Below are 25638 nucleotides of genomic sequence, written 5' to 3' on the forward strand. Positions count from 1 at the left end.
TTTGTGAAATGGTAGGGGTACCCTTACCATTTCACACAGGGGGGAGGCCGGGATCTGAGGGTCCCCTTGTTAAAGGGGCCTTCCAGATTCTGATAAGCCCCCCGCCCGCAGACCCCCACAACCACCGGCCAGGGTTGTGGGGGTGAGGCCCTTGTCCTCATCAACATGTGGACAAGGTGTTTTGGGGGGCTACCCCAAAGCACCCTCCCAATGTTGAGGGCATGTGGCCTGGTATGGTTCAGGAGGGGGGGCGCTCTCTCGTCCCCCCCTCTTTTCCTGCGGCCTGCCAGGTTGCGTGCTCGGATAAGGGTCTGGTATGGATTTTTGGGGGGACCCCACGCCGTTTTTTTTTTTTTGCACGGGGTTCCCCTTAAAATCCATACCAGACCTGAAGGGTCTGGTATGGAATTTAGGGGGACCCCCACGTCATTTTTTTTTTTTTACATTTTGGCAGGGGTTCCCCTTAATATCCATACCAGACCTGAAGGGCCTGGTATGGAATTTAGGGGGACCCCCACGTTATTTTTTTTTTTTTAATTTTGGTTCGGGGTTCCCCTGTGGGGAATTCCCATGCTGTTTTTATCAATGAACTTCTATGTGTATTGTCGGACCGGCAATGCAATAACCGCGAGTAGTTTTAAATGGCTTTTTTCCTTTGAAATGTCATTTTGCTGTCAGACTGTTCTAAACACGGGAAACATGCGCCCCTTTACAGGCATACTATAGACACCCCCCAGCTATGAAATTTAAAGGGATATTACATTTTTATTGTTTGACTTTAAGCATTATTAAAATCACTGCTCCTGAAAAAATGGCCATTTTTAAAACTTTTTTTTGCATTGATCCATGTCCCCTGGGGCAGGACCCAGGTCCCCAAACACTTTTTATGACAATACCTTGCATATAAGCCTTTAAAATTAGCACTTTTGATTTCTTCCATAGACTTTTAAAGGGTGTTCCGCGGCATTTGAATTTGCCGCGAACACCCCAAATTGTTCGCTGTTCGGCGAACTTGCAAGTAGCCAATGTTCGAGTCAAACATGAGTTCGACTCGAACTCAAAGCTCATCCCTATTCTTGAGCAATGTTTGTGGAATGCCTTCATTCCACAAAAAAAAGAATGACAAGCCTATGGTTCATGTTGACTTTGTTTGGAAAGTTGCCAAACTGATTTTTCTGAACCACCAAACACCAACGGCTGTAAATAGAGCTGGACATCGTGCTGCTGGTGTTGTCAACCCGGAATGCCTGACTGGTCGTCACTTCATGGACCACATCCCACCAACTGAAAAAAAGTCAGCATCCACAAGGATGTGAGTGGTTTGTTGCTCAAAGCGCGATGACACTGGAAGGAAAATCTGAAAGGAAACCAGGTTCTATTGTCCTGATTGTGACAACAGACTTTGTGCAGTCCCATGTTTCAAAATGTACCATACTCAGGATGTTTACTGAAGCAATATGACTAGTAATATTGCACCCTTGTTTGGCCCCAAAAAATTTCTGTGTTTTTGATTTGATTATATTATTGACTAAAATTTATTGAATAAAATGTATTATTATTATATTATTATTTGTTATTATTTATAGTTATTTATTATATTATAATTTATGATTTTGTGTTTCAAACTTTATCATACCTGGGATGTCTACTAGACTCTGGTTTGGACAGATTAAAGTGAGTTATTCCTAAGAATTACAGGCCTACCATATAAAACGCCAAATTTCCATGCAAAATAATTGTACCACTTTCAGCATCAAAAATCTGACATAATCATACCATCAGGGAGGTTAAAGGAATTCTGCCTGATCTCTCTAAGATGGATATCACAATAGATAGAATCCATCCTCTACCCAAACCAGCACATTTCTGATCACGTCCCCAGGGATTTGATACTATGCCTTAATTTCTATCATGCCAAAGAAAAGCTCATGGTGGCTATGGGCAATAAAGATCAGATTCCTCCACAATTTATTCCAGCATACACTCCAAAAGAGGAAAAACCTCACTACCATTACCAAAGCTCTCAGGAATCACAGCGTCAATTACAGATGGGGATACCCAACCAAAATCACCATTACAAAGGAGGGCTCTATGCAGATGTCAATTCACTGGAAAAAGGCATTTATCTATTGAGAGAGTGGCAGATTCTCCCCAAAACTGCCAACAACCCGACTTCTCCCAAGAATTTTCATCAAGTAGAACCAGAGTGGTGGGTGGCTACTGCTAACAACTCCAGGAAACAAAATTCAGCCTGGTAGGGATATGTTTTGCAACCTTCATGCCCCCTTGAAAGCCAGAAGACTTTTCAGGTGCAAATTTACCCCTTCTTGTTTTAGATACTTAATCCATAAAAATGTTTGTGCCTTTCCAGATAACTGGCTGTTTAATGTTCTTTTTCTGTATTTTTTTCTCGTATTTTTTTTTTTTCTTCTGTACCACAGTCAAAATTCCAGGAGCTGTCACAATTTTGGAGATCTCTTTTGTAGGCACCCTCTTGTTGGAAGGATGACAACTGGAGACTTCCTAAGTTGACCATGGAGGGGGGAGCTCACTACACACCGTGAGTACAAGTAGTGCACCCTTTAAAAATTTATTACCTAAATCATACAAATATGAAGTTGACCATTGGAGCTTTCCTTACATTTTTACTGCTTATGCAGACATATGTGATATAAACTCAACAACTTATACAATTGTTAACGTATATTCCTTCAATGTTTAGCAAGTTTGCTTTCTCCACAAATTACTACGGAAAATCCGTACATATCAAAAAAGGCTCACTACTGATCTGTGGGGACTTTAACCTCATTCCGAATCTATCTATTGACTCCACAACCTCTCCTAAACACCCAGGACCTTCACTTCAAAGATCAATATATGAACACAACCTATTTGAAGCATTGGCGCTGTTTCCATGCCGGCGAGAGAGATTTCACTTTTTTCTCTTCACCTCACCGTTCCTTTACGCGTATTGACCTGTTTTTGGTAGACCAATGACTCCTGTCCAAGACCACCTCAACCTCGATCAATAACATCACGTGGTCTGACCACGCTTTCGATATGCTGACCATTGAAGATTTCTCATCTCCCAACTCAACTCCAGTATGGAGAGCAAACCCACACCTCTTGCAACAGACTGAAAATAAACAAGTCCTGGAAAGACACTAAGACCCCTTTCACACTGAAGTACTTTTCATGCGCTTTCACGCTAAAAAAATGTGCCTGAAAAGCTCACGAAAACCTATTTCTATTAAAATCAATAAATGCTTTCACACTGGGGCAGCGCACTGGCAGGGCAATGAAAAAAACTTCCCTCTCCATTGAAATGAATGGAAAGCTCTTCAAAAGCACCTGAAAAGCTCTTCAAAAGTGTTTTACTGGCAGTTTAGAAGCGCCTCAGTGTGAAAGGAGCCTTAGAGTTTTTTCAGATAATGATGCTTCTGTAGATTACCATTTTGTCTTTTGCAATGCCCTCAAGGAGTTCATTAGGGGTATTTTCATTAAATTGAGAGCTAAGAGGCAGAGACAAAAGCATTTATGCAAAATTATTGATGAAATTGATACTCTACACTCAAAACAAACAGTAACCTTCTTCTATGATTTCTCAACAATATTACGTGATGACCTTAGACTGCTTCTTTTGGAGAACTTTGAGAAGGCTTCCAAAAGATTAAAAATTATGTATTATGCCAATGGTAATAGGGCAGGAAAAGTCTTGGCCCTCCGCCTTCTTGGCCACAGACATAAAACTAAAATATCATTTGTAATCCATCCACATACTAAGGACAAACTTTACCATCCCCAGGATATAGTGGACGCCTTCAGTCACTATTATAGTTTGGTTTATAATCTTAACAAAGACCCAGAAACCTTTCAACCAAATTCTGAATTTACCAATAACTTTCTGCACAAGTTAACCCTTCCTCATTTGACTCAAGAACATTTGTAGATTGTAAATTCACCATTTACAGTAGTGTCCTAGAGATACACAAAGTAATAGATTCTTAACCAATTAACAAATCTCTGGGTCCAGATGGATTTTTTAGGGGAACATTATAAAACATTTAAACATATATTAACATCTTATTTAGTGTGCATTTTTAAAGCTGCAGCTGCCTCTTCCTCTTTCCCATGTATACATGTATTTGCACAATGCTGTATCTACTCAGTGGCAATGTGGTGTGATGAGAGATAGGTTTGCCTTTCTCTTGAACTTAGGCTCTTTTCAATATGGCAATTTTCATATATATTTTTGTTTATTTGGATATATGTATTTATATATGTATATATGTTATGTCCATATAGCTTCCATATTCCATTTGTCTCTGTCATCTCTGTGTTTTTATCTGTCTATCTTGTTTTTCACCGATCATTTTTTAAATCTCATGGATATAGGTGGCACTGCTGATTTTCTTCCTTTTTCCTTTTTTTTTGTTTTTTCCTTTTCCTTTTATTATTATTTTTTTTCCTGTTTTTTCTTCTAATAGCGTTTTTTTAAGTTTCTTTTTCTAGTTACTAGACTATGAAATGTTTTTAACATATTTGTATGTGATTGTTCATGTATATCAGCTGCTTCTTCTATATGAGTTGTTTTGGGTTCTGGTTTGATTAGGATGCACACTATAAGTAACCAAAGTTGAAGCTTTACCATTGTTGTGAACAAGCATGGTATATCTGTGTCAAACATTAACCTTGATCCAGTATCATCTGTCTGGCATGCGCAAATAAAGATGTCTTTAAAGCAAACTTCTCGTTTGTCAGACTGGGCTCAGCCCTTCCTTCTCTGAGCTGGCCGCTTAGCTGTCGGCTAATTGCCAGCTCCTATCTCTCCACAGTGACTCACCTGTTGATGATATCCTGCTCATCAGTGCTGCCTACTTAAGCCGTCCAGCCCAGATGGTCTCTGCCTTTGCCTTGGTCAACATCACAGAGACTGCGAGACTGATCTCCTGCATTCCTGTTAAAGACTTGCTTGGCTGACATTCCTTCTGGCTCCAGATCCTTCTTGCTGTTCCACTTCGCTGTTCCCTGGCTTCCTGACTTTCTGGCTTGTCTGACTATAAGTTCCGTTCCGGTTGTTTTGATTATGTTTGTTCTATTTACTTTTATTATTAAACAAGTGTGATTTAACTGTACTTCTGTCTCGGTCTGATTTCATGGTTTCTAACAGTAGGCAAAGGTCATGAATTCAGAAGATGCAGTCAATCCACTTGTTAGTAATATTTTTTCCAGATTGGATGAGCAGGATCACCGCATGGATCAGTTTGCCATGGCGTTAAAAACGTTCCTGATTCACACGGCTCACCTGGAATTACCTGTGTTGCAGGCCATCCCTGCTGCTGCTCCAGTCTCTGTGCAGGCACCCACCCCGAGTATTACCTCTGTAAGAGGTATGCCTGGTTCTGCTCCACTTAGCCAGCGATTTGGGGGCAATTCAGTCCAATGCAGAGAGTTTCTCAACCAGGCTGAGATATGCTTTGAGATACTGCCCTAGGTGTTTCCCACAGACAGAAGCAAAGTAGGTTTTGTGATATCTTTGCTTTCTTAGAGAGCCTTGGCCTGGGCGAACCCTCTATGGGAGATGCAAAAACCTGTTGTCTAGGCGCATGCGCCTCATCTCTCTGGGCCATTTCAAATCAAATTCACATACAGTTACTTGCGGTGTCCCCCAGGGGTCAGTTCTTAGCCCCATCCTTTTTATCCTCTATCTTGCCCCCTTGGCCAAATTATCAGCCGCCACAAAATTTCGTTCCACTGCTATGTAATGACATACAGCTATATGTAAATGCAACAGCTGAAACTCAATCTTTACAGTCATCCATAAGAGTACTCACTACCTGACTGGAGGAGATAAAGGTATGGATGGAGCAGAACTTTCTTCAACTAAACAGTTCTAAAACTGAAGTCATCCTGATTGGCACTCCTCACCAGACCAAATCATCATCCATAACCAGCATCACCTTTTCCGGTTCTAAAATCCCTTTTTCATCAATAGTCACAAATCTTGGTGTAAAAATGGACTCCAAACTCACTTTTGAGGCCCATATAAATCACCTATGCAAGACCTCTTTCTATTACCTCCGTAATATCTCTACACTCCGTTCCATTCTCAGATGCTGAAAAGCTGGTTCAAGCTTTTGTCTACTCCAGACTGGACTACTGTAACGCACTTCTCATTGGGATTCCTAGAAAGAGTCTGCAGAGGTTTCAGTACATCCAAAACTCTGCAGCAAGGATCCTGATGAGAGTGCGGAAACATGAACACATTACCCCCATTCTCCACTCACTCCACTGGCTTCCTGTCTCTGCCAGGATTGAGTACAAGGTTTCTCTCCTCACACACCAATGTATCCATGGATATGCCCCTCCTACCTTAAAGAACTTCTCAAACCATTAAACACAATACATCCCCTCTGCTCCACTCACTCAAACCTTCTTCATATACCCAGAACTAGACTCAGGACAATGGGACACAGGTCCTTTTGTGCAGCTGCCCCGCGCCTGTGGAATGCACTACCTGATACCTTGAGGGCTCCTCAATCTACTGACTGTTTTAAAAAAGGTCTTAAGACATTTCTATTTAGCAAAGCCTTCTGTCCATTTTAGATATTTGTTTCATTGTATAAATTGTTCAATTTTCTTTCTTGTTTTAACCTGTAGCACTATGAGATCTTTTGATGAAAAGCGCACTATAAATAAAATGTATTATTATTATTATTATTATCCGATGATGGCGGACGTGTGATTCCTCCGCTTGGATCCCCGCTGCCTTCTATAGCTCCCGCAGAGCTACATCAGCCATGGGAGACCCCGTACTGGGCCACCAAACCTCTCAGGCAACCCATGGTGAAGTACGGGCCCCATCACACACCCCAGAGCTGCGGCCTACACAAACACTGGACCGATTCCTGCGTAGGCCCGAATCCCCAGCCTCAAGACATTCCCCTGCTATTTGCACCCACCCCAACCACAGAGATGTCCGCCCCTCTCACAGTTGAAATACTGGATATTAAACTGCAATCCCTCTTGCAAAGCCTGACATGTACCATCACCAGAGAAGTGGGGAAGATTGCTCAAGAACTGAGGGGGGAGATAACACACATTGGTGAATGTACTGACACCTTAGAAACTAAGTTTGACAACTTAATACAATACGTTCGTGTTTTTGAAGAAGACAATGCAGGCTTAAAACAATCTGTCTCCCAGCTCCAAACCCAACAAGAAGATTTGGAGAATAGGGAACACCATCAGATCTGCGTATCGGGGCATCCCTGAATCTGTAGGAGATGGGGAGATCCGACCATACCTATTGAGCCTCTTTAACACCATAGCCCTCTAATACCTAACCTAGACTGGTGCCTGGACAGAGCACACAGATCACTGGCCCCTAAGACCCCTGCAGGGGCAAATCCCAGGGATATCATAGTATGCTTTCACTACTATTATAGCAAAGAAGCCCTCACTAAGGCCACCCGCAATAAAACAAGGCTGGAATTTAAGGGTGCAAAAATACAAATTTTTGGTGATTTGTCACCTATAACCCTCGCTAAACGTCACAGCTTCTGCCCAGTGACCACACACCTGCAAAATCATCAAATTTCATACCATTGGGGCTTCCCCTTTTGCCTGTCTGCATCACAAGATGGCACCCAATTCTCCATGAAGGATCTCCAGGAAAGCGAGCCGTTCATATGCAATTTTGGTCTCCCACCGCTGCCAGATGAGGACCACTCCCTGCAACACCTAAACCTGCATCCAATCCAGGTCGGATCTGGACCCCTGCTCGCCAGAAATCGCAGAAGGCCTTTTCCACACCCCATCGATATCCTTTTTCCAGGCTCCCAACATGAGAGCCCTCTTTGAAATAATTTGTTTAATCTTCCTTCGGACCCCACCTTACCGAGTTCCCCCTAATTTGGGGAGTTTTCACCCATACCCATGGGTTGACTTTATAATTGGTTATAACTCAAACTTTTTACCAGCTTTCCTATATTTTGCCGGAAGACAAGTTGGAGCCCCTCATGCACCTCTTTTTGATACAGGACAATGGCTGTGGACTCCTGGGTGATCCTGACCCCTCAGGCTATAGTTCACAACATGTATGTTTTTCTAGGTCCTTTTTTGACCAATTTTTCACTTTTTGTTTACTCTGTTTAAACCTCTTTTCATTGCTTATTTTCAATGCTGTTATATGTTACCCTATGCTTTCCCTCCACAGGATACATCATGGACTTTTTTATGCTTTTTTTTCTGTTTTTGATTTTGTTTCTGATTTCTAACAATAACTACAGCCTAACCATGTTACACCATTATGGCTTTACGAGTCCTCACTTAAAACGTAAAGGGTTTGAGCTCTATTCATAAAACGATGGTTAGCATTGAAGGAGTTCAAATCATCAGCTGCTGACATAATCCTAGTCCAGGAGACTCATTTCCGCTCTGGGGGATCCTTTAAATTTGCTTCAAAACATTTCCCTGTCTCATTTACAGCCTCTGACCCCTCTGGTAAAGCAGGCATTGCCATATTGATTGAAAAATCCTGTCCCCTAAGAGTAAAATCATCATATATGGACCCCCTTGGTAGATACAGTCAGGTCCATAAATATTGGGACATCGACACAATTCTAATCTTTTTGGCTCTATACACCACCACAATGGATTTGAAATTAAACGAACAAGATGTGCTTTAACTGCAGACTTTCAGCTTTAATTTGAGGGTATTTACATCCAAATCAGGTGAACGGTGTAGGAATTACAACAGTTTGTATATGTACCTCCCACTTTATAAGGGACCAAAAGTAAAGGGACAATTGGCTGCTCAGCTGTTCCATGGCCAGGTGTGTGTTATTCCTTCATTATCCCATTTACAAGGAGCAGATAAAAGGTCTAGAGTTCATTTCAATTGTGCTATTTGCATTTGGAATCTGTTGCTGTCAACTCTCAATATGAGATCCAAAGAGCTGTCACTATCAGTGAAGCAAGCCATCATTAGGCTGAAAAAACAAAACAAACCCATCAGAGAGATAGCAAAAACATTAGGTGTGGCCAAATCAACTGTTTGGAACATCCTTAAAAAGAAAGAACGCACTGGTGAGCTCAGTAACACCAAAAGACCCGGAAGACCACGGAAAACAACTGTGGTGGATGACCAAAGAATTATTTCCCTGGTGAAGAAAACACCCTTCACAACAGTTGGTCAGATCAAGAACACTCTCCAGGAGGTAGGTGTATGTGTGTCAAAGTCAACAATCAAGAGAAGACTTCACCAGAGTGAATACAGAGGGTTCACCACAAGATGTAAACCATTGGTGAGCCTCAAAAACAGGAAGGCCAGATTAGAGTTTGCCAAAAAACATCTAAAAAAGCCTTCACAGTTCTGGAACAACATCCTATGGACAGATGAAACCCAGATCAACTTGTACCAGAGTGATGGGAAGAGAAGAGTATGGAGAAGGAAAGGAACTGCTCTTGATCCAAAGCACAGTGAAGCATGGTGGTGGTAGTGTCATGGTGTGGGCATGTATGGCTGCCAATGGAACTGGTTCTCTTGTATTTAGTGATGATGTGACTGCTGACAAAAGCAGCAGGACAAATTCTGAAGTGTTTCAGGCAATATTATCTGCTCATAATCAGCAAAAGGCTTCAGAACTCATTGGATGGCGCTTCACAGTGCAGATGGACAATGACCCAAAGCATACTGTGAAAGCAACCAAAGAGTTTTTTAAGGGAAAGAAGTGGAATGTTATGCAATGGCCTAGTCAATCACCTGACCTGAATCTGATTGAGCATGCATTTCACTTGCTGAAGACAAAACTGAAGAGAAAATGCCCCAAGAACAAGCAGGAACTGAAGACAGTTGCAGTAGAAGCCTGGTAGAGCATAACCAGGGATGAAACCCAGCGTCTGGTGATATCTATGTGTTCCAGACTTCAGGCTGTAGTTGACTGCAAAGGATTTGCAACCAAGGATTAAAAAGTGTAAGTTTGATGGATGATTGTTAATCTGTCCCATTACTTTTGGTCCCTTAAAAAGTGGGAGGCACATATACAAACTGTTGTAATTCCTACACTGTTCACCTGATTTGGATGTAAATACCCTCAAATTAAAGCTGAAAGTCTGCAGTTAAAGCACATCTTGATTGTTTCATTTAAAATCCATTGTGGTGGTGTATAGAGCCAAAAAGATTAGAATTGTGTCGATGTCCCAATATTTATGGACCTGACTGTATCAGTCCTCATTCTCAATTCTTACATGCCCACATTACAGTCCTTCCAAAACCCGGGAAGCTCCCGACAACAATAGACCCATAGCCCTACTCAATTCAGATTATAAAATCTTTACAAAAATCCTAGCCAATAGACTCCATAATCCCTAAACTTATCCATAATGACCAGGTAGGCTTCGTCTCATGTAGACATGCTGGAGATAACACCAGACGCACCATTGACCTGATAAACCTACTTGATAAGACTTCCCATCCTGCCCTTATTCTGAGTCTAGACGCTCAGAAGTCATTTGACAGGCTTGGCTGGCCATATATGTTTGCCACACTCACATGTTTTGGATTCGCAGGCTCATTCATGTCAGCTCTCCAGACCTTATACTCCCGTCCTACTTCCCAAGTACAATTGGCGTCCTTTTTTTCTCCATCCTTCTCCCATAGTAATGGTACTAGACAAGGGTGCCCCTTATCCCCTTTACTGTTTATACTGTGCCTTGAACCCCTAGCTGAAGCCATATGCATACACATACACCCAGACATAAGTAGAATCTCCTTACGGCAAAGGGAGTACAAAATGTCTCTTTTTGCGGACGATATGCTTTTAACATTAACAAAACTCCATATTTCTCTTCTCAACCTACATACTTTATTAAACATCTTTGGCAAACTCTACAGTTATAAAGTTAACACGGCTAAGATAGAAGCTCTATCTATACATGTTCCCCTACACTCCTCACTACATTACAAAACAACTTTCCTTACCACTGGTGTCCCTTAAATACCTGGGAATACATATAACTGCATCTTACTCCACTCTATACCAAGCTAACTACCCCACTAACACACATGCTATTACGTCAATGGGAGGATTGTTCTTTGTCTCTTCTAGGTAGGACAAATGTCCTTAAGATGTCTATACTCCCAAAATGTTTGCACCTTTTTGGAACCTTGCCAATTGCAGTTCCTATGTCGCAACTCTGAAATATTCAAAGGGTCTATACTAAATTTATTTGGGGTAATAAAGCTAGCACCGTGGTTTATGCTCCTCGTTCCCATGGAGGGCTGGGAACCCCTGACATTAGTAAATACTACTATGCTACCTATCTGTGCATCTTTTCTCCATGCTCTGGTCCTACCTAACCACCTCTATATCCCAGTTGAGAAATATATGTTTGGGACCGATGTTATTTACCCTCTCCATCTGGAAAAAATGCTACAAAAGGTTCTTTCTCTCGTCTCCATGCCCACCTCTCCTAAACATACTTTTCAATCTGGATATCCCGGATAGCCTATCCTACAGCAACATGTATCCATGGTCACAGGCCGGCATTTTCCAGCTTTGTCACCTAGTACTTCCTGTGACTCGTAAATTTCTCTCGTTTCAGGATCTCCAAAACAAATTTGAAATCCCCAAAAAACTCTTCTTTTCTTACCTCCAAATTAAACATTATTTTCATTCTATAATATCCTTATCTAGCCTTAGAAGAGCTTAATGCCTTTGAAGTACTATGTGCCCAAGGCCCATACCAACCTGGTCTCATATCTTCTATATACAAGATGCTTCATGAATCAAACCCACCCACGATAAACTCTCATGTATACATGCGGAAATGGGTCAAGATAATTTAAACCACTATATCTCTCCCTCAATGGCAAAATATTTGGGACACCATATCGAAAGTTTCCAGATGCATAGAGCAGAGAGAGACAGCTTATAAGGTCCTCATGTTCTGGAATAGGACCCAGGAAGCTATTCATAAATATGATCCCTCTGTATCCAAGAAATGCTGGAGATGCCTACAAGATCTGGGAACACATTACCATATCTTCTGGGAATGCCCGCTAATCTTGCCTTTTTGGATCTCGGTCCAATCTTTACTCCAGACAGTGTTAGGGATGGATTTCCCATTAGACCCGGTCCATTACTTACTAGGCCTCCCAGTCCCTGGAATACCTAAACAAGCTAAAAAAATGATGTCCTATATCCTTTTGGCTGCCAAAAGAGTAATACCTATCCACTGGCTATCCTCTAATTCTCCTACACAACCTCAACTGATACTGACCATAGCACAGATACATAGAATGGAATGTATGACAGCAGTGATCCATGACTCCCTACCTCAATTCTCAAAGATATGGGATCCTTGGGTTAACTCTCCATTCAATTTAGAGACAACATCCCATACCTCTGATTGAATGCCATACACGTAGCCAGTCCTTACCCGTTTAAATGGTTTAATTCTATTTCTATTAATATATATATGCTATGTTGAAACTCATGGTGTAACCCCCCCTGTTTCTTTTTCTACTGTTTGGCTTTTTTTCTGTTCACTCACAATGCCTTAGCCCGTCTTTAAGCTACACTCCACAAGCCCACAATGGAGCGAAAAAAGAACTAAATAAGGCTCCAGGGGCTACATTACTCAGCTACATGGGCTTTAACCTTACCCATGATGACAGTTCTTTTAAATGTTATACAGATTTCTTATAGGATGGACTGTACACTATGTAGAGACTGTCATATATACTGTATGTGTTTTCATCCCCTAAGATATGCTTCTCTTCTTTGTATAAGATTGTTACAACATCTTTGTACTGTTATTCTGATGAAAAAAATAAATAAATAAATAAATAAATAAATAATATAAATAAATAAATAAATAAATAAATAAATAAATATACAATTATAAAAAAACTGTTGTCTTGAGTTACACTGAGGTTGTGACTTCTTTTAAAAGGGTATTTGACGTTCCCGCATGCTCCGCTTCTGCTGCCTCATGTCCATCAAACAGAGTACGAGAACTGTTACCGATTACGCCATTGAATTCCGTACTCTGGCAGCAGAGGTTGCTTGGAACAATGAGGCCCTCATGGCTGCTTTTTCTCATGGTCTCTCGGATACCATCAAAGATGACATAGCAGCCCGAGATACAGTATACCCATTGAGCTAGAGAAGTTGATCACGTTTGCCATCCTCATTGTCTCCAGACTCAGAGAAAGACTCTCTTTTAAGGAGCGCTTGTGGAAGCCTCCTGTACATTTGTCTCTGAGCTTTTCAGTCCCACCCTTGCCTCCCTCACCTCCCATGCCTCCTGGTACCGACTCGGTCTGTGAAAATGAACCCATGCACGTTGGCTTCACGCATCTCTCTGCGGATGAGAGAACCCTTAGGAGGAGGGAGAGATTGTGCCTTTATTGTGGCCAGGCAGGTCGCTTTTTGAAGTCTTGTCCTACCCATCCAGGGAATGCCCAAACCTTGAGGTCCTGTCAGGGACAGACCTTAGGTGGTGTTGTTTCATCCCCAGTTATCCAGGAGGATAAGCCCCTGGTTTTGGTTACCCTTTCTTGGGCTGAGTCGTCCATCGAGATACAGGCTCTAATCAACTCTGATGCTGCAGGCCTCAGACCTCATGCTGAGGTTCTCTCCTGGTCACCACAATGCAGTAAGACATGCTTCCAGAAGGTAGCCAAGGTCCTGTGCACCTCTTCACTCTCCTCCCTGCTGGAGGAGTACCGTGATCTTAGCAATGTCTTTTACAAAGGTCAAGCCGGTATTTTGCCTCCACACCAGTCATATGATTGCGCAATTGACCTTCATAAGAATATTGAAGAATTTGTCCCCAAAGAAACGGTGAAGACAGCATCGTTCTAATTGAAGAATTTGTCCCCAAAGAAACCTCCAACATAAGGACACTACTTAGCCCCTTGATGGACTGTATATTCTATCAAATATCTATCTATTTATATTCAGTTAAAATTCAGTCCATAGGCACAGCTTTATCTATTTTTTTATTTTTGTATTATCTTGGGTAGCGCACCTAGTTCCATTCTTATTTTTGTCCAAACCTCATGTTCAAGGTTTTTTTAGGTTGCAGCACTTTTGGTCATGTTTTTATTTTTTATTTTATATCAATTATTATTTCACATTTTTCATTGATTTTCATTGTCCACGTTACATGCAATTGACCTTCAACCTGGTGCCGTACCCCTCATGGCCGGGTTTACCCTTTGTCGGTCTTGGAGGATAAGGCCATGAAGGAGTATGTTGCAGATGCACTTTCTCAAGGTTTCATCCACAAATCCTCGTCTCCTGCTGGTGCTGGTTTATTCTTTGGGAAGAAGAAGAGTGGTGAACTGAGACCTTGTATTGCTTATAGGGGTCTCAATCCTTTCACAATTAAGAATACCTATACGACCCTATTGATTACGGAGTTATTTGACCACCTCAAAGGAGCTACAGTTTTAATGAAGCCTGATTTGAGAGGGCCATACAATCTTGTGAGGATTAAGGAGGGCGACGATTGGAAATCTGCATTTAATACCAGAACAGGCCATTATGAATACCTCGTAATGCCTTTTGGCCTTTGTAACACCCCGGCAGTCTTCCAGGAATTTATTAACGATGTCCTCCGAGATTTGTTGCAATTATGTGTGGTGGTTTATCTCAAAGATATCCTCATATTTTCCAAGTCCCTGGAGAGCCACCACACAGATGTCTGTCAGAAACGAAGAGAGAACAATCTCTACTGTAAATCGGTGAAGTGCGAATTCCATCGCAAACAGGTTAAATTCCTGGTTTATATCATTTCCACTGCTGGGTTTTTTGATGGACCCAGAGAAACTTTCAGCAGTCCTACAGTGACCATGAGCTCTTTTCTTGCCTAGTTTAAATTTACATTGTCTCATTCTTACCCGGTAATAAGAATGTAAGGGCTGACGCCTTGTCACGACAATTTTCCTCCACTTGCAAGATGGGGTCAGTTCCGGTTCCTGTGACTCCTCCTGATCTTATTCTGGCTATGGTTTGCACCATTCTCACTTCTTATTTTGGTGACAAAATTCTTGCTGATCCATGCTCCTCCTAAGAAACCTTGTGACCACTGCTTTGTCCCAGAGAGTCTCTGTACTGCCGTGCTCCAGACTTACCATTCTCCCAAGGCTGCTGGCCACCCTGGGAAGAATCAACTCTTTTGGACCATTTCCCAACATTTCTGGTGGCCTAGTCTACGTGCTGATGTAACCGCCTTCGTAGCTGCCTATTCCGCATGTGCTCAGAGTAAGACTCCATGGCACCTTCCAGTGGGCCTCTTACAACCCATACCCAATGGAGAGAGGCCCTGGACCCACCTGTCTATGGATTTCATTGTGGAGTTACCCAACTCCCAGGGCAACACAGTTATCCTTATGGTGGTTGACCGGTTCTCGAAAATGTCTGACTGTATTCCACTTAAGAAGTTGCCCACTTCTAAGGAACTGGCTTCCATTTTTGCTCGGGAGACCTTTTGCTTACATGAGCTACCCAAGGTGATTGTCTCAGACAGGGGTAGTCAGTTTGTTCTCGGTTCTGGCGAGCCTTTTGCGCACAGTTGGGAATTCAGCTTGCTTTCTCCTCTGCGTATCACCCACAGTATAATGGGGCTGCAGAACGAGCCAAAGAATCTTTGGAGCAATTCTTACTTTGCTATATTTCTGACCATCATAACAACTGGTCAGACCTCTTACCGTGGGTGGAGTCTTTCATGTTGCCTGACTCATTTGTTCCTGCAGAGTATCCTTCCTTAAGAGAATCATGAGTAGTATGAAGTACAGTCCATTGTCGACTCCCGTAGGTTCTGTGGGCGCATGCAGTACCTGGTGCACCTTGGAAAGGGTTCAGTCTGGAGGAACACTCTTGGGTCTCATCCCCTGATGTACATGCCCCTGTCCTCCTCTGTGATTTCCATAGATGTTTTCCCCTTAAGCCTGGTGGTCCTCCGAGGGGGAGGGGTCATTGAGGAGGGGGTACTGTCAGGGCCAGGCTCAGCCCTTCCTTCTCAAAGCTGGCCGCTCAGCTGACAGCTAATTGTCAGCTCCTATCTGTCCACAGTGACTCACTTGTTGATGATATCCTGTTCGTCAGTCCTGCCTACTTAAGCCGTCCAGCCCAGATGATCTCTGCCTCCACCTTGGTCATCTCCTGCATTCCTGTTAAAAACTTGCTTGGATGACATTACTTCTTGCTCCAGATCCTGCTTGCTGTTCCACTACGCTGTTCCCTGGCTTCCTGACTTTCTGGCTTGTCTGGCTATCCGTTCCAGTTACCGAACTTTGGCTATGTTTTGACTATGTTTGTTATATTTACTTTTATTATTAAACAAGTGTGATTTAACTGTACTTTTGTCTCGGTCTGATTTATGGTTTCTGAAATTGTTTCAGTGTGCGGCCACTTTCTTTCTTCTACATTTCTCTTTCCCACCTGACATGCTTAAAGCTTTTATTGTAACTCTACCCAAGCCAGGGAAAGATCCAATTACACCTCAGAATTTCAGGCCTATCTTGCTTTTAAACAATGATCTAAGTCTGGGTTTATGAAGTATGGCCAGACCACAGACGCAACTCACTGTCTAATAAATATTATCCACTTAGCCAGACTTCAGAGGTCACCTTCTCTGCTTCTGGCACAGAGGCTTATGACCGAATCCAATGGGAATATATGGCTCAGGCGTTGTCATGTTTCAGATTTGCTGGTCCGATATACTCAGCCATCATGGCCTTGTACACTAAACCCTCACAGGTAAATTCTTCTGGAGTCCTATCCACACCTTTCCCTATCTCGAATCGGACTCATCAGGGGTTCCCACTCTCTCCATTAATATTTAACCTGTTAATGGAACCTTTGACAACTTATATTTGTTCCCACCCTAGTACAGGTTTCCAAATATAAAATACAAGCCTTTTCATTGATGATATCATTTTGATGCTTACTGACGTAGAGAAATCCCTGGTACATTCTGTTTTAACACTATTCCATTGCATTTCTTACTATAAGGTTAATGAAACTAAATCTTATACCTTAGGTTTACAGATCACTCTATCCTTGAAGCAGAAACTTAGCTCAACCTTTCCATATACATAGTGGGATGAGTGTAGAAATACTTAGGTATCACTTTAGCACCAAATTTAGAGGATCTTATTACAGGCAATTATATCCCTTATTGGATAAACTACACTAGAAACTTCAAGTCATAGCTAAGGTTGAACCATCATGGTCAGGCCATTTGGCAGCCTTTAAGATGATCCTGGGACCTGAATTCCTGTACTTGTTTAGAACTTTACCCCTCCTTGTACCCAACTCCTTTTTGTAACAGCTCAATCCATGGTAAATCTATACCTATGGCAAGGTAAAAGGGTGAGATGTGCATTCAGTAAACTAGTAGCAAGAAGGAAGGCAAAGAGATTGGACATGTATTACTTAAAGATTACTATTTTGCTTTGATCCTTGCACAACTAAAAGCATGGTTCCCTAAGGCACATAGTACCAGGTGGGAGGAATGGGAATGTTACCAAGTTCAAGGCAATGATCTCTATAACTTTCTAATGGCTAGTTGTTATATCTCACACCAGCCCACATCTCTATCTCCTACTATAACGGCCTGGCATACATTACTGGCCATGCCCTTTAAAGAACCCATTACAACCTCACTCTCCCTCCCTGTTCTCAGCTTGCCCTTCATCATTCCAGACCTTAATGTTTTACAATGGGTTTCCAAAGGGATAAGAGGAATTTATGGCCTCATGGTATGTCCAGAACCCTAAACATTTAGATTCATACAAATAGAATATGTTATATCTAATCTTGACCGATAAAAGTACTTACAGGTCATGCACTTTCTTTGCTCCAATCCAAGCACCTCCATTTCTTTGCCATGGTGAATAGCTCAATATTATAATACACCTAACACTAATATTAATGGTATTTCCCTATTTTTATAATCTGCTCAACAATAAAAATGCGTTTGTTAAATCTTCACCTATGAGACCTTGGAAACAGGACTCTAGTGTTTGTTATACTTCTGCACAATGGCAAAAGGCACTTAGTGTCACATATGCGGCAACAAAAATTGTTAACCTGTGGGAGTTAACTCCAAAAATATTGCTACAATGGTATTTAACACCTTACAGAATTTCAAAATTTTCTCCACAAGTCTTTCCTGTGTGTTGGAGGAATTGCAGAACTGTAGGTACATTATACCACATACTTTGGGCATGTCCAGTTATTTCTACCTTCTGGACAGCGACTTCCAAATTATTTATACAAATGTTAGGAATAACTATTCCCTTATAGGGATGAGCCAAACAGCCCCCTGTTTGGTTCGCACCAGAACTTGCGAACAGGCAAAACATTTGTTTGAACACGTGAACACCATTAAAGTCTATGGGACATGAACATGAATAATCAAAAGTGCTAATTTTAAAGGCTTATATGCAAGTTATTGTCACAAAAAGTGTTGGACCTGGGTCCTGCCCCAGGGGACACGGATCAATGCAAAAAAAAGTTTTAAAAACGGCCGTTTTTTCGGGAGCAGTGATTTTAATAATGCTTAAAGTGAAACAATAAAAGTGTAATATTCCTTTAAATTTTGTACCTGGGGGTGTCTATAGTATGCCTGGAGGGCCGTGATCTGGGGGTCCCCTTGTTAAAGGGGGCTTCCAGATTCCAATAAGCCCCCCGCCCGCAGACCCCCACAACCACCGGGCAAGGGTTGTGAGGATGAGGCCCTTGTCCCCTTCAACATGGGGACAAGGTGTATTGGGGGGCTACCCCAAAGCACCCTCCCAATGTTGAGGGCATGTGGCCTGGTACGGTTCAGGAGGGGGGCGCTCTCTCGTCCTCCCCTCTTTTCCTGCAGCCTGCCAGGTTGCGTGCTCGGATAAGGGTCTGGTATGGATTTCTCCCATAGACTTTTAAAGGATGTTCGAATTTGCCGCGAACACCCCAAACTGTTCACTGTTTGGCGAACAGCCAATGTTCGAGTCGAACATGAGTTCGACTCGAACTCGAAGCTCATCCCTATTTCCTTATCACCAGGTATGGCTATCTTAGTCCCTGGGTATAGAATCTGTACCAGTATCGGTAATCGGTAATGTGAAGTATTGCCAGTGTCGGGTTAGGGGGGGTAATTATACCTGTAAGTGATTACATGAGTCAGAATGCTTGGTTCCAGAAGCTAGTTAAGCTGGGGCATTCCCAGAACATGTGAAGAAGGTGACCTTTGTGTCCACAATTCTGCAAACATAGGGTGAGGTGTTCGGAAATATTTTTGCAACTCTACAGGGGGTGTATTGTCAATGCCATCTATTAGTTATCTTGAGCAGTTCCCAGTGACTAACACAGTGTGATGCTTTTTGTACAGTTTGGAATGCAAACTCCCATTGGTCATCTGTAAATGTGGTACCCATATCTTTTTCCCACTTCCAGTGTGCCAATGTTTTCCTGATCACTTTTTTGTTCTGTAGGAGGTTGTAGTATAGTGTTATACCTTTACATTTTGATTGTCCCCGTGTGAGGTGTTGCCATGCTAAGGATGGTATTTTTATTGTTGGAATGGGTTGGGCGTGTAGAAAGTGAACCTCTTTAATACAGGTGAAGAGCATGTGGTGTGGCAGGTTGTTTTCATTCATTAGGCTTTCTGCCGATTTGGGGGTACTGTTCATTAGTAGATCTCATACAGTACTTATCCCCTGGATAGGGGATTGTTTCAGGGGCATCATAGGTATATTGGCCTCTAGTATGCTTAGGGGGAATTGGTAGTCTATTGTGCGGCTGTTACCGTGTTGTTGGTTGTCGATGAATCTCCATGCCTGTAGGGATATCTTTATAGTAGGAGGAGTATCTTGAGTGTTCCAGGGTTTCCAAATGTCACCCATAAGGAGAGCTGTGAGATCTGATGTAGGTGCTAGGGTTCTTTCAATATCTACCCAAAGTGGTGTGTTGTTGGTTGAAAACCAGTATTTGAGTTGATCAAGTCTGGTTGCCCATATATAGTCGTATATCTACTAGTCCTGCCCCCCCTACTTGTTTATGAAGGATTAGATTAGTGTGTGAACATCTTGCCTTTTTTTGCACCCCACAGGATTTTCCACTGTAGACTAGAGAGAGCTTTGAGGTAACGTGCTGGAATGGGTATTGGGAGTGCCCTGAAAATGTACAGAATTTGTGGTAGTACTGACATTTTAAATGCCGCTAGCCTGCCTAGCCAAGATAGTTCACGACTAGCAATATTTTTAGTTTGGGTTTCCAGTTTAGCTAACAGGGGTTTGAGGTTGGTTTCTGCTAATGATCTTGTGGCGCTAGTCAGGGTTATATCTAACTATGGAATACCTTTGTTTTCCAGCTATACGGAAGGGATTGTTGTGATGTGTCACTGGCCTTTTTTAGGCACTCCTAAGTTTAGGATGAGAGATTTTGTGAAGTTTACCTTGTAGTATGAGATCTCGCCAAAGGTTTTCAGCGTCTCGTGCATAGGAAGTGAGGTGAGCGGGTTCATTAGTAGTAGTATCATCTGTGAACAGGTTAATGACATGGGGAGTGGCTCCAAACTGGAAATTTGATATATTGGTGTGTGTTCTGATGGCCTCCGCCAGGGGTTCAATCATTGGATTGAAGATTTTCGGGGATAAAAGACACCCCTGGTGGGTTCCATTGGTTATGTAAAAAGGCTTAGAGAGCATGCTTGACGTATATACCTGTGCAGAGGGGCACAAGTATAAGGCGAGGACTGCATTTAAAATGTGACCACAGAAACCAAACTTGGACAGTGTCATGTACATATAAAGCCAATGCACTCTATCAAACACCTTCTCTGCATCCATAGAAAGCAGCAGAGAAGGCGTTTTGGTTTTTTCAACATGGTGTAGGATATTTATAATTCTCCTGGTAGCATCCGAGGTTTGCCACCTCTTCACAAAGCCCATCTGGTTGCATTGAATGAGAGATGGTATAAAATCTGCTAGTCTTTTGGCTATTAGCTTGGCATACACTTTGATATCAATATTTAATAGAGATATAGGTCGAAAGTTGGGTGGTGGGTTCCTTTCCGGGTTTTGGTAGTGTGACTATATATGCTTTCAGCATCTCTGGGGGGAATGTCGCTGTATATGCAGCCTTTGTAAAGACTGCTTGCATATGTGGTGCAAGAGTGGAACTAAAAATTTTAAAATATTCATTTGAAAAAGCCATCAGGTCCAGGTGTTTTGCCATTTGGTAATGTTGCTATGACAGATTTAATTTTGGGAGTGTTAAACGGGGAGTTCACTGAGAGAATTTGGGTCTCTGAGAGAGAAGACAGGTTCAGTTTTTGTAGGAAATTTTGAATGTTTGCTGTTGTAGGTTGCGTGGTCGAGGTGTCCCTATGGATGTTATACAAATCACTGTAATAATTGGCGAATTGGTTGGCAATGTCTTGTAGGTTAGTAATTTTGTGCTTGAGGGTAGGATGTTTCAAGTGTGCAATCCTGGTCTTGGTGTGTACAGCTTTGATTCTATTGGCTAAGTATTTACCTGCTCTGTTGGCATTGGCATATGAGCTCAGTTTTAGGCGTCATAGGTGGTAGTCATATTGCTGGGATAAAAGCTCTCTCAGATTCTCTCTTAAATGGGAGAGTTTTTGGGCTAGGTTTGGGTTTGGTGAGTTTTTGTTTTGTGTTTCTAGTGTGTGTATGTTAATCAGAATAGCGTTGATATTTGTTGTATGGTGTTTCTTTTCTCTAGCACTGATTTGTATTAGGATACCTCTCATGTATGCCTTATGGGCATTCCAGAGAGTGCACGGGTCCTCTACAGAATCTGAATTGTTTAGAAAGAAATATTGGAGATGTGAGATTACAGTGGTGATTTAGGGTTTTTGCAGTAACCTGACACTGCTGCGCCAGATGAGTGGGGAAGAGGAGACAACTCCACATATCAAACAGGTCTGCATTGTGGATTGTTTTGCTCAAGTATGTAGAGCTGTTCACTTTGTACATTTTTGGATCAACAATTAGATTAAAGTCACCACAGATAATGAGATTGCCATATTGTCGGATCTGATCTTTTTAAACAATCTGCTTAAGAAACGAACTTGGTGCGAGTTTGGGGCGTATAGTGATACCAGCGTATATGGTTTTGAATTAATATCTCCTTTTAGTATGATGTATCTTATAAAACTTTATAGTATGATGTATCTTATATTGCATAGGGATCTACAGATTGGATTGGAATCCCTTTGCAACAACAAATCCCTAGTCATTAGGCCAACCGACAAGGGCGGGGGAATAGTGGTGTTGGATCGGTGCGATTATCAGAAGGAAATGCACCGTATAGTTGATGACACTGACACATGTACGGTTTTGAGTAGAGATCCCTTGGTCAAATACAAAAAAGAGCTTGAGTCAATTGTTGATGTGGGCCTTCGGAGAGGTATTCTGAGTGACAGGGAGAGACATTTTTTGGTCCCTATTGCCCCCGGACCCCGGTCATTTACTACCTCCTGAAGATCCATAAGGATCTGGTTTGCCCCCCGGGATGTCCCATTGTGAGTGGGATTGACTCAATCACGCCCCGGGTGGGCAAATATATTGATCATTTTCTGTAACCATTGGTTTGCAAAATACCATCTTACATCAAGGATACCAAGCAGGTGATCAACACACTCTCTAACATCACCCCCAGAGAAGGCCTTTGGATGGTAACTGCGGATGTGTCATCCCTTTACACCATCATCCCCCACCAGTTAGGCCTACAGGCGGTAGAACTGTTTCTCACCCATGACTCTGGCCTACCTTCCATACAGATTCAATTTATTATGGAACTGTTACAATATGCCGCCAGCCACAATTACTTCTGGTTTGAGCACCAGTTCTACTGGCAGGATCGTGGCATGGCCATGGGGGCTAAATACGCCCCAAGCTTGACCAATCTTTTTATGGCCAAGTGGGAGGAGAATGTTGTTGATGCACCCAGGAGACCAGAGGTGCTCCTGTGGGCTAGATATATCGACAACGTCCTCCTCCTATGGGATGGTTGCGAAGTTGAGCTACACAATTATATGACAGCTCTTAATAACAACAACAGAGGCATTAAGCTAAATTTTGAAGCTAGCCGCCACGCCACCAATTTCCTAGATTTGAAGATCCAGATTGTGGGCGACCAGTTTGTGACGTCTACCTATTTCAAGGCGACCGACAGGAATTCATACATTTCTGTGGACAGTTGCCATCACGAACCTTGGCTCAGGTCTATCCCCCAAGGCCAATTTTTGCACCTTACACGCAATTGTTCAGACGTCGATACCTTTGACCACCAAGCATCCATCTTGACAGACAGGTTTTTGGAAAAGGGGTATGACCAAATCTCCCTCTCTCAGGCTGTCAAAACAGCAAGAGACAGAGATAGAGCTTCACTTTTGTCCAATGTCCCTACACCTAGGGCCAATGCCTCTGACTATATACCGTTCATTACCACCTATTCGCTGCAGCACCATATGATCAAACGATTAATACAGAAGCACTGGCATGTATTGGGTAGTGATTTAACCCTCAGTTCCATTCTACCACCTAGACCCAGAGTGGTCTTTAGGGGAGTGGCCTCCCTTGGGAGCAAAATAGCCTCTTCGTTCCAAGACCCCCCCATGGGAGAACAGGTCTTTTCTTCAAAACCTCACTGGCTACTATAAATGTGGAAAGTGCCAGGTTTGTTCCCTTAATGCTAATAGATCAAGATGGATTACCACATTTACATCCACCAGTACTCTGCGATCTTATGAAATTGAACCATTTATTACCTGCAGCTCTGAAAGGGTAGTCTATCTCCTACAATGCCCCTGTGGGCTCCAGTATATAGGGAGGACTAAAAGGGCCTTATGTGTTCGCCTTAATGAACACATAGGGAATATAAGGAGAGGATATGATAAACACCCTGTTTCTAGACACTACGATCAAGTCCACAGAAGAGATCCCTCCAACACATTATATGTAGGCATTGATAAATATAGACCACATTGGCAAGGCACCTCATTGGTCAGGGAGATCTCTAAGCTAGAGATGTCCTGGATCTACAGACTAAAAAGTTATGTGCCATTCGGTATGAATGTCGACACAGACGTGAATGCCTTCATCAATAATGCCTAATGCAGGTGTCTGTTCTGCCCTATATTCTTGGTTGGCTATATAAACATTATGTTTTTTCTTCTCAACATATCATTTATTATGAGTATTGTGATTACATTAAAAGTATGCCAATCAAAGAAAATTATTGTGAAAGCCATCACTCTGGGTCCCCACCCATCTGGACCACCGGGACATTTTAGAACAATGAATGCGTGGGAAAGCTTGAGATTTCAATCATCATTTGCTATACATGGCCCTTGATGTTTATAATAAGCTGCTCTTGGGCCTTTCGGTTGTCAATTTAATTTTTAATTTTTAACTTTTCACATTTATTCTAAATTTTTTATGGCGTGACACGGACATTCACGCGAGCATCTAACACTATTATGAGGACCTTATATTCCTCTATATGCCCTTGAGATCTAATTAGACTCCTATCACATATAGTATACTACTTCAAAAGTATATTTTCATATAATTTTTTATATATAAGTTTTAGACTTATACCTTCCCCCCTTTTTTCCGTTATTTTTGTCATGCTTTATGTAACGAGCCCCTTGCTCGCTCGGTTCCACTCTCCCGACACTCCTCTGCAGCTATTGAATCAGATTGCAATGTCTGATGGTTCGGTCATCCAATACTCCGGGATTAGAACTTCAGCTATGTGCCGTTCTAACCCAGTTAGGACCAGGCAGGCTGTATGTAAGTTCAAACAGGAATCTTCCTTTATTGACAGGAATACAGTCTTATTTATACAATAAAAGAGGAGGGTCAGACCTCCTGCTCATATTACTCTAACAATACAGGTGTAACCTAATTAACCTAATTTACATGAGCTAATTAACTAATCCCTTTAGACAGCCTAGATGACTCAGACATGACCTTTAGGCCAGACTGGCCGTCTTTTAGTTCAGAAAATCCAATCAACATTATCACAATCAACATAGACTCTTCTTCACACAATAGCAGAGTTAATTAACACAAACAACAATGGGATCTAATGACTCTTATATCCCATAGTAGACTTATTTACAATACACATTTTAGCAGACAACAGACAGACAGGTGTTGGAATTTACATCAGCATCTCCTAACAGTATCTGTCCCAGCATTATGAATCAGCCACTATTCCAATATGGCAAATCCAGGGTCCCCAGAGTCTGTGTGTCTTGAGGGACCAGGACCCGAATCCACAGTAATACCACCTCAAGGGTCCCCAGGCATACAGCTCACAAAGAGCACCGTTCCCCCAAATGCAAGGGCCCACGATCGATCGGCAAGAGGCTAGCATACAGTCCCCTCCAAAAGTCTCTCTCCCGGCTAGGTCTGTCACATTTCTCCCCTTTCGGCAGGAGACTAACACAGGAGGAGACCCCAGACGGGTTGACTCCGAAGTTAGTCAGTAGTTCCAGTCCTCTAATGCCTGTACCCACACAGTACCCCAAACAAATTGTTCCAAACAATGCATTACTCACCCAGCCAACCTCTGCCTCTCTCAGAGAACATATCTG

This window comes from Aquarana catesbeiana, linkage group LG01 (assembly GCF_042186555.1).
Source record: "Aquarana catesbeiana isolate 2022-GZ linkage group LG01, ASM4218655v1, whole genome shotgun sequence".
Lineage (NCBI taxonomy): Eukaryota > Metazoa > Chordata > Amphibia > Anura > Ranidae > Aquarana > Aquarana catesbeiana.